Source organism: Cervus elaphus, chromosome 20 (assembly GCF_910594005.1).
Source record: "Cervus elaphus chromosome 20, mCerEla1.1, whole genome shotgun sequence".
Taxonomy (NCBI): Eukaryota; Metazoa; Chordata; class Mammalia; order Artiodactyla; family Cervidae; genus Cervus; species Cervus elaphus.
This window is the reverse complement of record NC_057834.1, coordinates 28,846,174-28,859,428: the sequence shown is the minus strand read 5'-3', so window position 1 is coordinate 28,859,428 and position 13,255 is coordinate 28,846,174.

Here is a 13,255-nt window from a genome sequence, read left to right as displayed (position 1 = left end):
GCTGGATATTTTCACCACAGTAATTTATGGAATAGATATTGTTATTCCCTTCAGACTTCCTTGGTGGCTCAGCGGTAAGGAAACCACCTGCAATGCAGGAGATGCAGGTTTGATTCCTGGGTCAGGAAGATCCTCTGGATGAGGCAACCCCCTCCAATACTTTTGCCTGGAGAATCCCATGGACTGAGGAACCTGTCAGGCTACCGTCTATAGAGTCACAGAGGGTCAGATGCAATTGAAACAGCTGAGCGCAGCGCACATTCCCAATTAATAAAAAGGGAAACTGAAGCTCATGGAGGTGAATTACCCTGACTAAGATAGCTATGAGAAATAAGAGTATGAAATTTCACATTCCTCCATGAGATAGTAAAAGAGAACAATCTTACCTTTCCAGCTTGGAAAGGTAGAAAACTGACCAAAATATATGAAAAAACTTATTTAGTCACTGAACAATAGAATGCAGGACTGTGATCCCTAAGATGAGAAATAAATGAAGGAACCCCTGTTCTGTCCCAACTTACTACTTGGAGTTTCTAGGCCATATGATAGAGTGAGAGAACCCAAACAGAACCTGATGGATGGTCTTGCAGGAAAACTAAGGTGATTGAAATTCTTGGAATAGAGTACCAGAGAAGAAAAAGATTTATAGGAAGACTTTTAGAAATATGCAGAGGAGTTCCTTTAAGTCATTGATTGAGTAACTGTCTGTGGACACATAAGAAAAAAAAAATATTCATGTATAGGCAAAGATTTCTGGCAAATAGTATGCTAACCATTTCCCAGAGCTTACAAAAAGTAAAGAATAGTTTGTACCTTTAAGATCCACAGTGGAAAGATCTTATAAAACATGGTTCATTTGGCAAAGCACTAAAAAAATATAGTGTTTTTAGCGGGAGTAAATTAGTAGATTAAAGAATGTTCTTGCCCTCCTTAATTACATGTAGAAAAAAAGACTCAAAGGATCAAACAAATAATAACTTGACTACGTTGTAGAACAAAGTCTGAAACTATTTAAAGGAATAACAGCAATCCAGAACTTACAACACAAAATTTAACATGTCTTGATCCAAACAAGAATTACCAGGCATGTATATAAACAGGAAAATGTGTACAAGAAGACAATAAATCATTAAAAACAGACTCAGAAATGAGAGAGATAATGGAAACAGCAGTAAATGATATTAAAACAGCTTTCATACATATACTTCATCTAATAAATAATGTAAAGAAAAATATAAACATAAGAAAAAAACAAAAAATGTATAAAAATGGCCCAAATAGAAAACCTAGTAATAAAACATGTAATACTGAAATGAAAAATACACTAGATATAATTGTAGTTGACATTGCATAAGACATCATTGTAGACATTGCAGAAGAAAATGTCATTGAAAGTTAACACATTGCAAAAGAAACTGCCTAAAATGAGGGTCAGGAAGAAGATATAAAAAAATGAACAAAGCCTAATGATGGTATGACAATGTAAACTATCTAAAATAGATGTGACTGGAGCCCTAACACGAGAAGTTAAAGACCAAAAAATGTGAAAAAAATAATGGTTAGAAATTTTACAAAAGTTTGATGAAAACTGTAAGCCCATACATATCCAAAACCTCAACAAAACTCGGACAATAATACCTTTTAAAAATTCACACTAACAAACTAAATGGTTAAAAATCCAGAATAAAAATAAAATATTTGAAAATTTTAAAGTTGTGTTAAAAGCAGTCACTGGGAAAAAAGATACAAATGCTTGAAGTAGTACAGAGTAACAGTGGTAAGAATGATAACTAACTTCTCTTGAGAAATTATGCAAGCCCGGAGACAATGAACTGATTTTTTAAGAAATTGTAAAATAAAAGTTGATTTAGAATTCTGTACTGAGAAAAAAAGTATGTTTTAATAAAGACAGAAGATGTAAGACAATAAAAGATGAGAGAACCCATCACCAACACATTTGCACCTCAAGAAAGGTTGAAAGAAATTCTGTAAGCAGAAGGAAGATAATGCCAGATGGAATTCACATCTACACAAGAAAATAAATTGTACTGGACATATTAACATATGAATAAATATAGAAGGCATTTTCAACTCAAATTAACTACTCCAAAAGATAATTTATGATGAGACTGAAGATAATGGCAATGAATTTGAAGGCTTATAATTTATGTCAGAGTAAAATCTATAAAAATAAAGGTTTGGAGAGAGTAAATTAAAATATAACTCTCTAACATTCTTACACTTTATGTAAAGTGGTAAATATAATTTGAAGTTAGAGTACAATGCTAACAATATATACTATAAACCCAAGTACAACCACATTAAAATAATAAAAGAAGAGGTATAATTAATACTGGAGAGAAGAATTCCTAAAATATATCCAATTCTTCCAAAGAAGATAAGAACAGAGGAAAAGAACAAAAAGCAGATTATAAAAATATATATATATTTTTAATGGAGGATTTAAACCAACTCTATTGATAATTACAGCAAATGTAAATGGCCTAAAGACTCCCAATAAAGAGACTGTCAGATTTTGATATAGTAGCCCTACTGGTATAAGACACTTCACAAAGTTTTCACATGCCTCTTTGTAATTTCATTGCAAAACGATTTGACCGTTTTATATGAAGCTCAAGATAAGTTTACACTGTTGCTTAACAATCACTTTCAGGTGTATTCAGGTGTTCTCAAATGAAATAAAGATGTATGTTGACACAAAGATTTATTTTTCAAATGTTTAGTAAGCTATATATATATATATATAAAATTCCCAAAATGTCCATTTATCTTAGAAGCTATTTCTTCATAGTATAATCTGGAATGACTGTGAACTTTTAAAACTAGCTATTCCTGGCTTCATTATGATTGACAATTCCTTTTTTGGCTTACATTTATTTTTTTGCACTATATTATTGATGCATAGGATAAATACAAAGAGGTCCACAACTGGACACAGTTACAATGTTGAAAGAAAAAGAAAGAAAGAGATAAACTTAGAAGCAGAAAGAGAGAAACAAGGGAGCCCAAATAAGAATCACCGTTGATTTATCATCAGAACAATGAAGGGGAGATGACAGTAAGACGACATATGCAAAGTACTAAAGGAAAAAAAAAAACTGTCAAACCAGAAACATATCCAGAAAATGCTTAAATTTGAAGGTAACTTCACTGAAGAAAAATGCGCGTGGAAAATAAACATAAAAAGATGCTCCACATCAGATATAGTTAAGAATGAAGTACTCTCATATCTATTAGAATGGCCTAAATCCAAACCACTGACAACACCAAAGGCTAGCAAGGATGTGAAGCAACAGGAACTGTCACACATTGTCGGTGAGAAGGCAGGAAGGTATAGCCATTTTTGAAGAGTGGCAGTTTCCTACAAAACTAAACACACTCTTACCATATCATCCAGTAAGCATACTCCTTGGTATTTACCCAAATAAGCTGAAAACACATTCACACAATATTCTGAACACAAACATTTATAGCAGTTGTATTCATAATTGTCAAAACTTGGAAGGAACCAATCCATCTTTCTATAGAGGATATACCACAAAATTGTGGTATAGCCGTACAGTGAATATTTTTCAGAAACAAAAATAAACTATAACAGACAAATGGATAAGGAAGTTGTGGTACATATACACAATGGAATATTACTCAGCTATAAAAAAGAATGCATTTGAATCAGTTCTAATGAGATGGATGAAACTGGAGCCTATTCTACAGAGTGAAGTAAGCCAGAAAAATAAATATCAATTCAGTATATTAATGTATATATATGGAATTCAGAAAGATGGTAATGATGACCCAATATGTAAGACAGCAAGAGAGACAAAGATGTAAAGAACAGATTTTGGACTATGTGGGGGAAGGGAAGGGTGGGACGATATGAGAGAATAGCCCTGAAACATGTATATTACCATCCATAAAATAAATGGCCAGTGAAAATTCGATGCATGAAGCAGGCACACAAAGGTGGTGCTCTGGGGCAACCCATAGGAATGGGGTTGAGACGGAGGTAGGAAGGGGGTTCAGGATTGTGGGACACATGTACACCCATGGCTGATTCATGTTGATGTATGTCAAAAATCACCACATTATTGTAAAGTAATCAGCCTCCAATTAAAATGAATAAAATATATTTTTTTTTAAAGAAAGAAACTATCAAGCCATCAAAATGTATGGAGGAAAATTCAACACATATTACTAAGTGAAAGAAGCCAAGTCAGAAAAGAATAATACTACTATGATATTCTGGAAAAGGAAGACTATGGAAAGAATAAAAAGATCATTAGAAGTAAGGTATTTACAAAGAGAAAAGAAGGGATGAATAGATGGAACAAAAGGGAATTTTAGGGCAGTGGAACAATTATTACGTATGACACTGTAATGATGGATACATGACATTATATATTTGTTCAAGACCCATAGAATGTTCAACATAGAGGGAACCTTCATGTAAATCATGGGCTTTAGTTAATAATAGCATATCGTGAACAGCAGGAAAAGATGAAAAGATATGACACTGAAAGATGTACTCCCCATGTCAGTAGGTGCCCAATATGCTACTGGAGATCGGTGGAGAAATAGCTCCAGAAAGAATGGAGAGGCTGAGCCAAAGAAATATCAATGTCCAGTTGTGGATGTGTCTGGTGATGGAAGTTAAGTCTGATGCTGTAAAGAACAATATTGCATAAGCACCTGGAATGTTAAGTCCATGAATCAGGGTAAATTTGAAGTGGTCAAACAGGAGATGACAAGAGTGAACATCGGCATTTTAGAAATCAGTGAACTAAAATGGACTGGAATGGGAGAATTTTATTCAGATGACCATTATATCTACTATTGTGGGCAAGAAGCACTTAGAAGAAATGGAGTAGCCCTCATAATCAACAGAACAGTCTGAAATGAAGTACTTGGGGGCAATGTTAAAAATGACAGAAAGATCTCTGTTACCAAAGCAAACCATTCAGTATGACAGTAATCCAAGTCTCTGTTACAGCCACTAATACTGAAGAAGCTGATGTTGAAAGGTTCTGTGAAGACCTACAAGACCTTCTAGAACTAACACCAAAAAAAAGATGTCCTTTTCAACATAGGGGACTGGAGTGCAAAAGTAGGAAGTCAAGAGATACCTGGAGTAACAGGCAAGTTTGGCGTTGGAGTACAAAATGAAGCAGGGCAAAGGCTAACAGAGTTTTGCCAAGAAAATACACTAGTTATAGCAAACACCCTCTTCCAACAACACAGGAGATGACTCTACACATGGACATCACCAGATGGTCAATACTGAAATCAGATTGATTATATTCTTTGCAGCTGAAGATGGAGAAGTTCTGTACAGTCAGCAAAAACAAGACCGGGAGCTGACTGTGGCTCAGATCATGAAATCCTTATTGTAAAACTCAGACATAAATTGAAGAAAGTAGGAAAAGCCACTAGACCTTTCAAGTATGACCTAAATCAAATCCCTTACAGATATACAGTGAAAGCAACAAATAGATTCAAGGGATTAGGTCTGATAGATAGAGGGCCTGAAGAGCTATGGATGGAGGTTCAAAACATTATATAAGAGGTGTTGATAAAAACCATCCCCACGAAAAAGAAGTGCAACAGAGCAAAATGGTGGTCTGAGGCATCGGTTCAATCACTTCATGGCAAATAGATGGAGAAACTGTGGAAACAGTGACAGACTTTATTTTCTTGGGCTCCAAAATCACTGCAGATGGTGATTGCAGCCATGAAATTAAAAGACGTTTGCTCCTTGTAAGAAAATCTATGACAAACCTAGACAGCATATTAAAAAGCAGAGACATTACTTTGCCAACAAATGTCTGTATAGTAAAAGCTATGGTTTTTTCCAGTAGCCATGTATGGATGTGAAAGCTGGACTAGAAAGAAAGCTGACCACTGAAGAACTGATATTTTTGAACTGTGGTGTTGGGGAAGACTCTTGAGAGCCCCTTGGACTGCAAGGAGATCGAACCAGTCCATCCTAAAGGAGATCAGTCCTGGGTGTTCATTGGAAGGACTGATGCTGAAGCTGAAACTCCAATTCTTTGGCCATTTGATGTGAAGAACTGACTCATTGGAAAACACCCTGATGCTGGGAAAGATTGAAGGCTGGAGGAAAAGGGGACTACAGAGGATGAGATGGTTGGATGGCATCACAGACTCAATGGACGTGAGTTTGAGCGTGCTCTGGGAGTTGATGATGGACAGGGAATCCTGGTATGCTGCAGTTGATGGGATCACAGAGAGCTGCACAAAACTGAGCAAATGAACTGAGCGGAACATTTCAAAATTGGTTCATTAAGAATAACCAGTTACTTCAATATGTTAAAAACAGAAGAAACTGGTGGGTGGATAGTCATATGGGGACTTTATACTTTCAACTCAAATCTTTTTTGTAAAAAATTCCATTAACGAAACAATGGCCATTAAAAATGAAGACAAAATAAAGACATTCTCAGACAAATAAAAAGTGGGACAATTAATTTTTAGCAGAACCACGTTGTAAGAAATATTAAACAAAATTCTTCAGGCTGAAAGAGTGACAACCGACAGTAATGTGATTTCATGCAAACAAACAAAAAATCCCCACAGACAGCCAGTGAAAATAATTTTATATATATAATTAAAAGGACAGAGCAATTACATATTTCTCCTCCTTTTTCCTCTTAACTGATTTAAAAAGCAAATGCACAGACAGAACAAGATGTCGGAGGAGTAGGTGGACATGAAGTACATCTCTCTCCACAGATCCATCAGCAATATACTGTCGGACACAGAAGTGCATGCAGAACACCAGCTGAGAGCAGACAGAAGTACCTGACCATTGGTAAAGAATATATAGAACCACGCAAAACTCAGTAGGACAAAGGAACTGGGGGTGGGGGGGGGGGGGGGGAACAGGAGTGTTAGTAGGAGTAGACCTGCCCTCAGGGGGGCGAGAACTGAAGGAGGGGTCTGATCCCCACAATGGGGCAATTATCTGAGTCAGAGGAGAAACATTTAAGGCTGAGAGTGAAACAGCTGATCTGTGGCAGTCTAAGTGGAATGAGAATCAGACAGTCCTTGCCACAGCCATACATACCCCGGACAGGGACGCAGGTCCCCTAGAAGGCATAGTGGCTGGGAGCTGGAGTTTAGAGATTGTGGAGCAAACCCAGGGCGAGGGCTGCTATTGACGGCAGAGAGATGGGTTTAGGAGATGTGAGGGAGGAGATTATGGTGGGAAATCCTGGTGGAGGAAAGCCAGGCGGCCAGAGAAGCAAGGTGATACAGCTTGTCATGTGTAGGGGGTGGAGACATCACCATAGCCTCTCTCTCCCTACACGCCAGCATTGGCAGCTGAACAATAGAGAGGCTGGCCCATCAAATGTCCAAGGCACTGAACTAAGAGTAGGAACCCACCCAGGGTGCCCCTCTATGTGACTGATGCTCCAAACATCAGAGGATTCCAGGCAAGGGAGTCATGTAAGTACCTGAACAGGCAGAGCTATGTAGAAAGACTGGCCCAAGAGGCCTTCTGATTGCCAGCTACAGGAGTCTCAAAAAAAGACTCTGATAGGACCATAACTCCTGCGGCAGAGGTAGTCCATGTCCTTGCACAGTCGTCTCCACCAGGGTCCCTGCATTCCAGGCAGCTGCACCAACTTCATACTCAACCATCACTGGGGCAGAGCTGCCACAGGCAAAAAAATCTTGCATCTACACATGCAGGATCACTTCAGTTGTGTCCAACTATTTGTGACCCTGTGAACTGTGGCCTGCCAGGCTTCTCTGTCAGGAAGGGTGGTTCTCCAGGCAAGAATAATGGAGTGTATTGACAAATACTGGTTCCCATACACTTCTCAGTTCAGTTCAGTCACTCAATCGTATTTGACTCTTTGCAACCCCATGGACTGCAGCACGCCAGGCCTACCTGTCCATCACCAGCTTCTGGAGTTTACTCAACCTCATGTCCATTGAGTCAGTGATCCCATCCAACCATATCCTTCTCTGTCGTCTCCTTCTCCTCCCGCCTTCAATCTTTCCCTGCATCAGGGTCTTTTCCAATGAGTCAACTCTTCACATGAGGTGGCCAAAGTTTTGGAGTTTCAGCTTCAGCATCAGTCCTTCCAGTGAACACCCAGGACTGATCTCCTTTAGGATGGACTGGTTGGATCTCCTTGCAGTCCAAGGTACTCTCAAGAGTCTTCCCCAACACCACAGTTCAAAAGCATCAATTCTTCAGCATTCAGCTTTCTTTATAGTGCAACTCTCACATCCATACATGACTACTGGGAAAACCATAGCTTTGACTAGATGGATCTTTGTTGGCAAAGTAATGTCTCTGCTTTTTAATATACTGTCTAGATAGGTTATAACTTTTCTTCCAAGGAGCAAACATCTTTTAATTTCATGGCTGCAGTCATCATCTGCAGTGATTTGGAGCCCAAAAAAATAAAGTCTGTCACTGTTTCCACTGTTTCTCCATCTATTTGCCATGAAGGGATGAGACCAGATCCCATGATCTTAGTTTTCTGAATGTTGAGTTTTAAGCCAACTTTTTCACTCTCTTCTTTCACTTTCATCAAGAGGCTGTTTAGATCTTCTTCGCTTTCTGCCATAAAGGTGGTGTCATCTGCATGTCTGAGGTTATTGAATTTTCTCCTGACAATCTTGATTTCAGTTTGTGCTTCATCTAGCCCAGCATTTCTCATGATGTACTCTGCATATAACTTAAATAAGCAGGATGAGAATATACAGCCTTTACATAACCCTATCCCTATTTGGATCCAGTCTGTTGTTCCATGTCCAGTTCTAACTGTTGCTTCCTGACCTACATACAGACTTCTCAAGAGGCAGGTAAGGTGGTCTGGTATTCCCATTTCTTTAAGGATTTCCACAGTTTGTGGTGATCCACACAAAGTCTTTGGCATAGTCAATAAGGCATAAATTTTCCTCCTGCCCTACCCATCAACCCCCCTGAGTACCTGGTGCTGCCAGAAGCCCTCCAACCCAAGCAGCTGCACCACCTCCACACCTGGCCCTCACTGGGGCAGACCAGAATTCTCCAGGGCAGCCTCAGGAGCAAACCCCAGTGGACAATCCACATGCAGAGGTGGAAATAAAACCACAATTGAAACCCAGGGGCAGTGTGGCTAAGGAAGAAGATCCAAAACCTTCCCACCAGCTGTACTAGCAGCAGATTAAATCCACGTGGTCAACCAGGCAGACTCTGTGTCTATAGAATATATAAAATATTGTTGAGAACTCCCACAAAAGAAAACGCACTAGTTCTAACAGCTGTGGACATTGAAGGCAAGAACACACAGGAGTAGGGCAAGATTAGAATCCGAGCTGCCCCCGCAGCAGGTCTGAAGACCAGCACAGTGTTGGAGGGCATCCTAGGGAGGTGAGGTGGACTGTGACTCACAGCGAAGGAAAGGACTCTGATAGCAGTGACTTAAGAGAAACTTTTTTTACTTCTTATGTTTTGACCTGTTCTGTAGATTCTTTTGGATTTTTTCTTTCTTTTTTTTCCCCCTCTTATCCCCACCCCCTGTTGTTGTAGCTGTTGATTTTTTTGGCACTATGAAATCTAATTAGGCTTTTGAGCTTTTTTTCTTTTTTTTTCCCTCAGTCACATTTTTTTATTGCTGTTATAAACCTCTGCCTCTACATTGGAGAAGGAAATGACAACCCACTCCAGTATTCTTGCCTGGAGAATCCCAGGGATGGAGGAGCCTGGTGGGCTGCCGTCCATGGTGTCACATAGAGTTGGACGCGACTGAAGTGACTTAGCAGCAGCAGCCTCTACGTTGGGCTTTTGCTGTTCTGTGGAGTTGGTTTTTTTTTTTTTTTTTTTAAATTTTCTCTTTTTCTTAATTTTAATTTTTTTAAACCTATTATATTTTTTCTACATTTATTCCTTTATTTGCTTTTCCTATGTTCTTTTCCCCTTCCAGTTAATCTTTAATATATATAAATCTTCATCATCTACCTCTATTTAACTTTGCATGTCTATTCTTTCTTTCCTTTATTCTCAATGTATTTGTTAGTTTTGTTTTAATTGCTTAATTCACCACTTGGCACCTTGCTTTAATTTTGTTTTTCAGTTTGTGCTTTAGTCACTTTTGTTCTTAACTGGTAAATATAATTTTTTACTTCCTTTGTTTGCTGGGTCAATCTTCTGTACTTTATTCTCATTGGATTGTTTTCATTTTGCTTGTGGGTGTATATTCTATTATTTTAATTATTATATGCCTGATTTTGTAACTGCCATTTGTCTGGGTTTCATCTTTCATTTTTCACTTCTGAGTATCTGTTTTAATCTCACTTAATGCCTTAACAAACCACTTGTGAAATCTTCCTTCATGAACAGAGATCAAGTCCTGAGCCTCTGGAGTGGGAGCACTGACTCCAAGACCCTAGAATACCAGAGAACTCACCCTAGGGAGTATCAGATAGAGAGACCTCACACAAAGGAAATCACTTGAATACAAGACCCAGCACCACCCAATCACCAGTAGCACCCTGTGCAAAACTCTTCATCTAAACAATAAACAAAGCAAAAATGCAAACCCAATCATCAGCAGACAGGATTACCACCTCACTCAGCCTTGCCTATCAGAGGAAAAACAACAAACAATCATAAAAAAAAAAAAAGCACAAATCTCACCCTATACAAAGCTTACACAAACCACTGGACCAACCTTAGGAGGGGAGAAACCACAAGGAAGACATATTCAACCTTGAAACCTGGGAATAGGAGACCTCAAACACAATAAGCTAAATAATAATAATGAAAAGGCAGAGAAATACTACACAAATGAAGGAACAAACTAGAAACACAGAAGTCCAAATAAATGAAGAGGAAACAGGCAGGTTACCTGAAAAAGAATTCAGAATAATGATGGTAAAGATGATCAAAAACCTTGAAAACGGAATGGAGAAAATGCAAGAATTAATTAACAAAGACCTAAAAGAATTAAAAAATAAACATACAAAGACAAACAACATAATTACTGAAATTAAAAATACTCTAGAAGGAATCAGTAGCAGAATATCCAAAGCCGAAGAGCGAATCAGTGAGCTGAAATTTAAAATGAAGAACAGAATAAAGTAGAAAGAATGAAAAGAAATGATGATAGTCTCAGAGATCTCTGGGACAATATCAAAAGCACCAGTATTCAAATTACAGGGGTCCCAGAAGAAGAGAAAAAGAAAGGGCATGAGAAAAGTTTTGAAGAGATTATAGTTGAAAATGTCCCCAACATGGGAAAGGAAATAGTCAATCAAGTTCAAGTTGCTCAAAGAGTCCCATACAGGTAAAACCCTAGGACAAACATGTCAAGACACATAATAATCAAACTGACAAAGACTAAACACAAAGAAAGAAAATGAAAAGTATCAAGGGAAAAGCAATAAATAACATACAAGGGAAACCCCATACATTTAACAGCTGATCTTTCACCAAAACTCTGCAGGCCAGAAGGGAATGGCAGGATATATTTAAAGTACTGAAAGGGAAAAATATACAACCAACATTACTGTACCTGGCAAAGATCTCATTCAAAACTGATGGAGAAATCAAAAGCTTTTCAGATAAGCAAAAGTTAAGAGAATTCAGTACTGCCAAACCAGCTTTACAACAAATGTTAAAGGGAATTATATAGTCAAGAAATACAAGAGAAGAAAAATATCTACAAAATCAATCCCAAACAATTAAGAAAATGGCAATAGGAACATGTATGTAAATAATTACTTTAAATGTAAGAAAACTGGAGAAGTAAACCTCGTATCAGACAAAACAGACCTTAAAATAAAGAATATTACAAGTGATAAGGAAGGATATTGCATAATGATCAAGGGATCAATTCAAGAGGAAGAGATAGCAATTGTAAAGTTATATAGATGTAACACAGGAGCACCTCAATACATAAGACACACACTAGCAGAAATAAAAGGAGAAACTGACAGCAACAGAATAATGGTAGGAGACTTTAACTCCCTACACACACCAATAGACAGATCATCAAAACAGAAAATTAATAAGGAAACACAAGTCTTAAATGATACACTAGATGAGATGGATCTCATTGGTATCTTCAGGACGTTCCATACAAATGCAGAAGAATACACCTTCTTTCAAGTGCAAATGGAACATTCTCCAAGATAGATCGTATTTTGGATCACAAATCAAACCTCAGTAAATTTAAGAAAATTGAAATCCTATCAAGCATCTTCTCCAACCACAATGCTTTGAGAGTAGATATCAATTACAAGAAGAAAAAAAAAAAAAAAACTGAAAGAAACACAAACACATAGATATTAAGCAATAGGTTTTAAAATAACCTACAGGTTACTGAAGAAATCAAAAGGAAAATAAAAAAATTTCTATGAATAGATGGCAATGAAAACACAACTCAAAACCTATGGGATGCAGCAAAAGCAGGTCTAGGAGGGAAGTTTATAGCAATGCAATCCTACCTCAAGAAACAAGAAAAACATTGAATAGACAACCTAACTCTACACCTAAAACAAATGGAAAAAGAACACCCCCCCCCCAAATTAGTAGAAGGAAAGAAATCATGAAGATCAGAGCAGAAATAAGTGAAAAAGAAATGAAAGAAACAATAGTAATGATTAATAAAACTAAAAGCTGATTCTTTGAGAAGATAAGTGAAATTGACAAACTTTTAGCAACTCATGAAGAAAAAAAGAGAGAAGAATCAAATCAACGAAGTTAGAAATGAAAAAGGAGAGGTTACAACAGACAATGCAGAAATACAAAGGATTATAAGAGACTATTATGAACAACTATATGGCAATAAAATGGATAACCTGGGAGAAATGGACATATTCTTAGAAAAACTCAATCTTCCAAGAGTGAACCAGGAAGAAATAGAAATTATGAACAACCCCATTACAAGCATTGAAATTGAAACTGTGATAGAAAATCTCCCAAAAATCAAAAGCCCAGCTACAGTTGGCTTCACAGGAGAATTCTATCAAACATTTAGTGAAGAGCTAATGCCTATCCTTCTAAAACGCTCAAAAAATTGAAGAGGAAGGGACACTTCCCAACTCATTCTATGAGGCCACCATCACCTTGATACCAAAACTGGATAAATACAACACAATAAATGAAAACTACAGGCCAATGTCACTGGTGAACATAGATGCCAAAACCCTCAACAAAATTCTAGTGAACAGAATTCAGCAACACATCAAAAAGCTCATACACCATGATCAA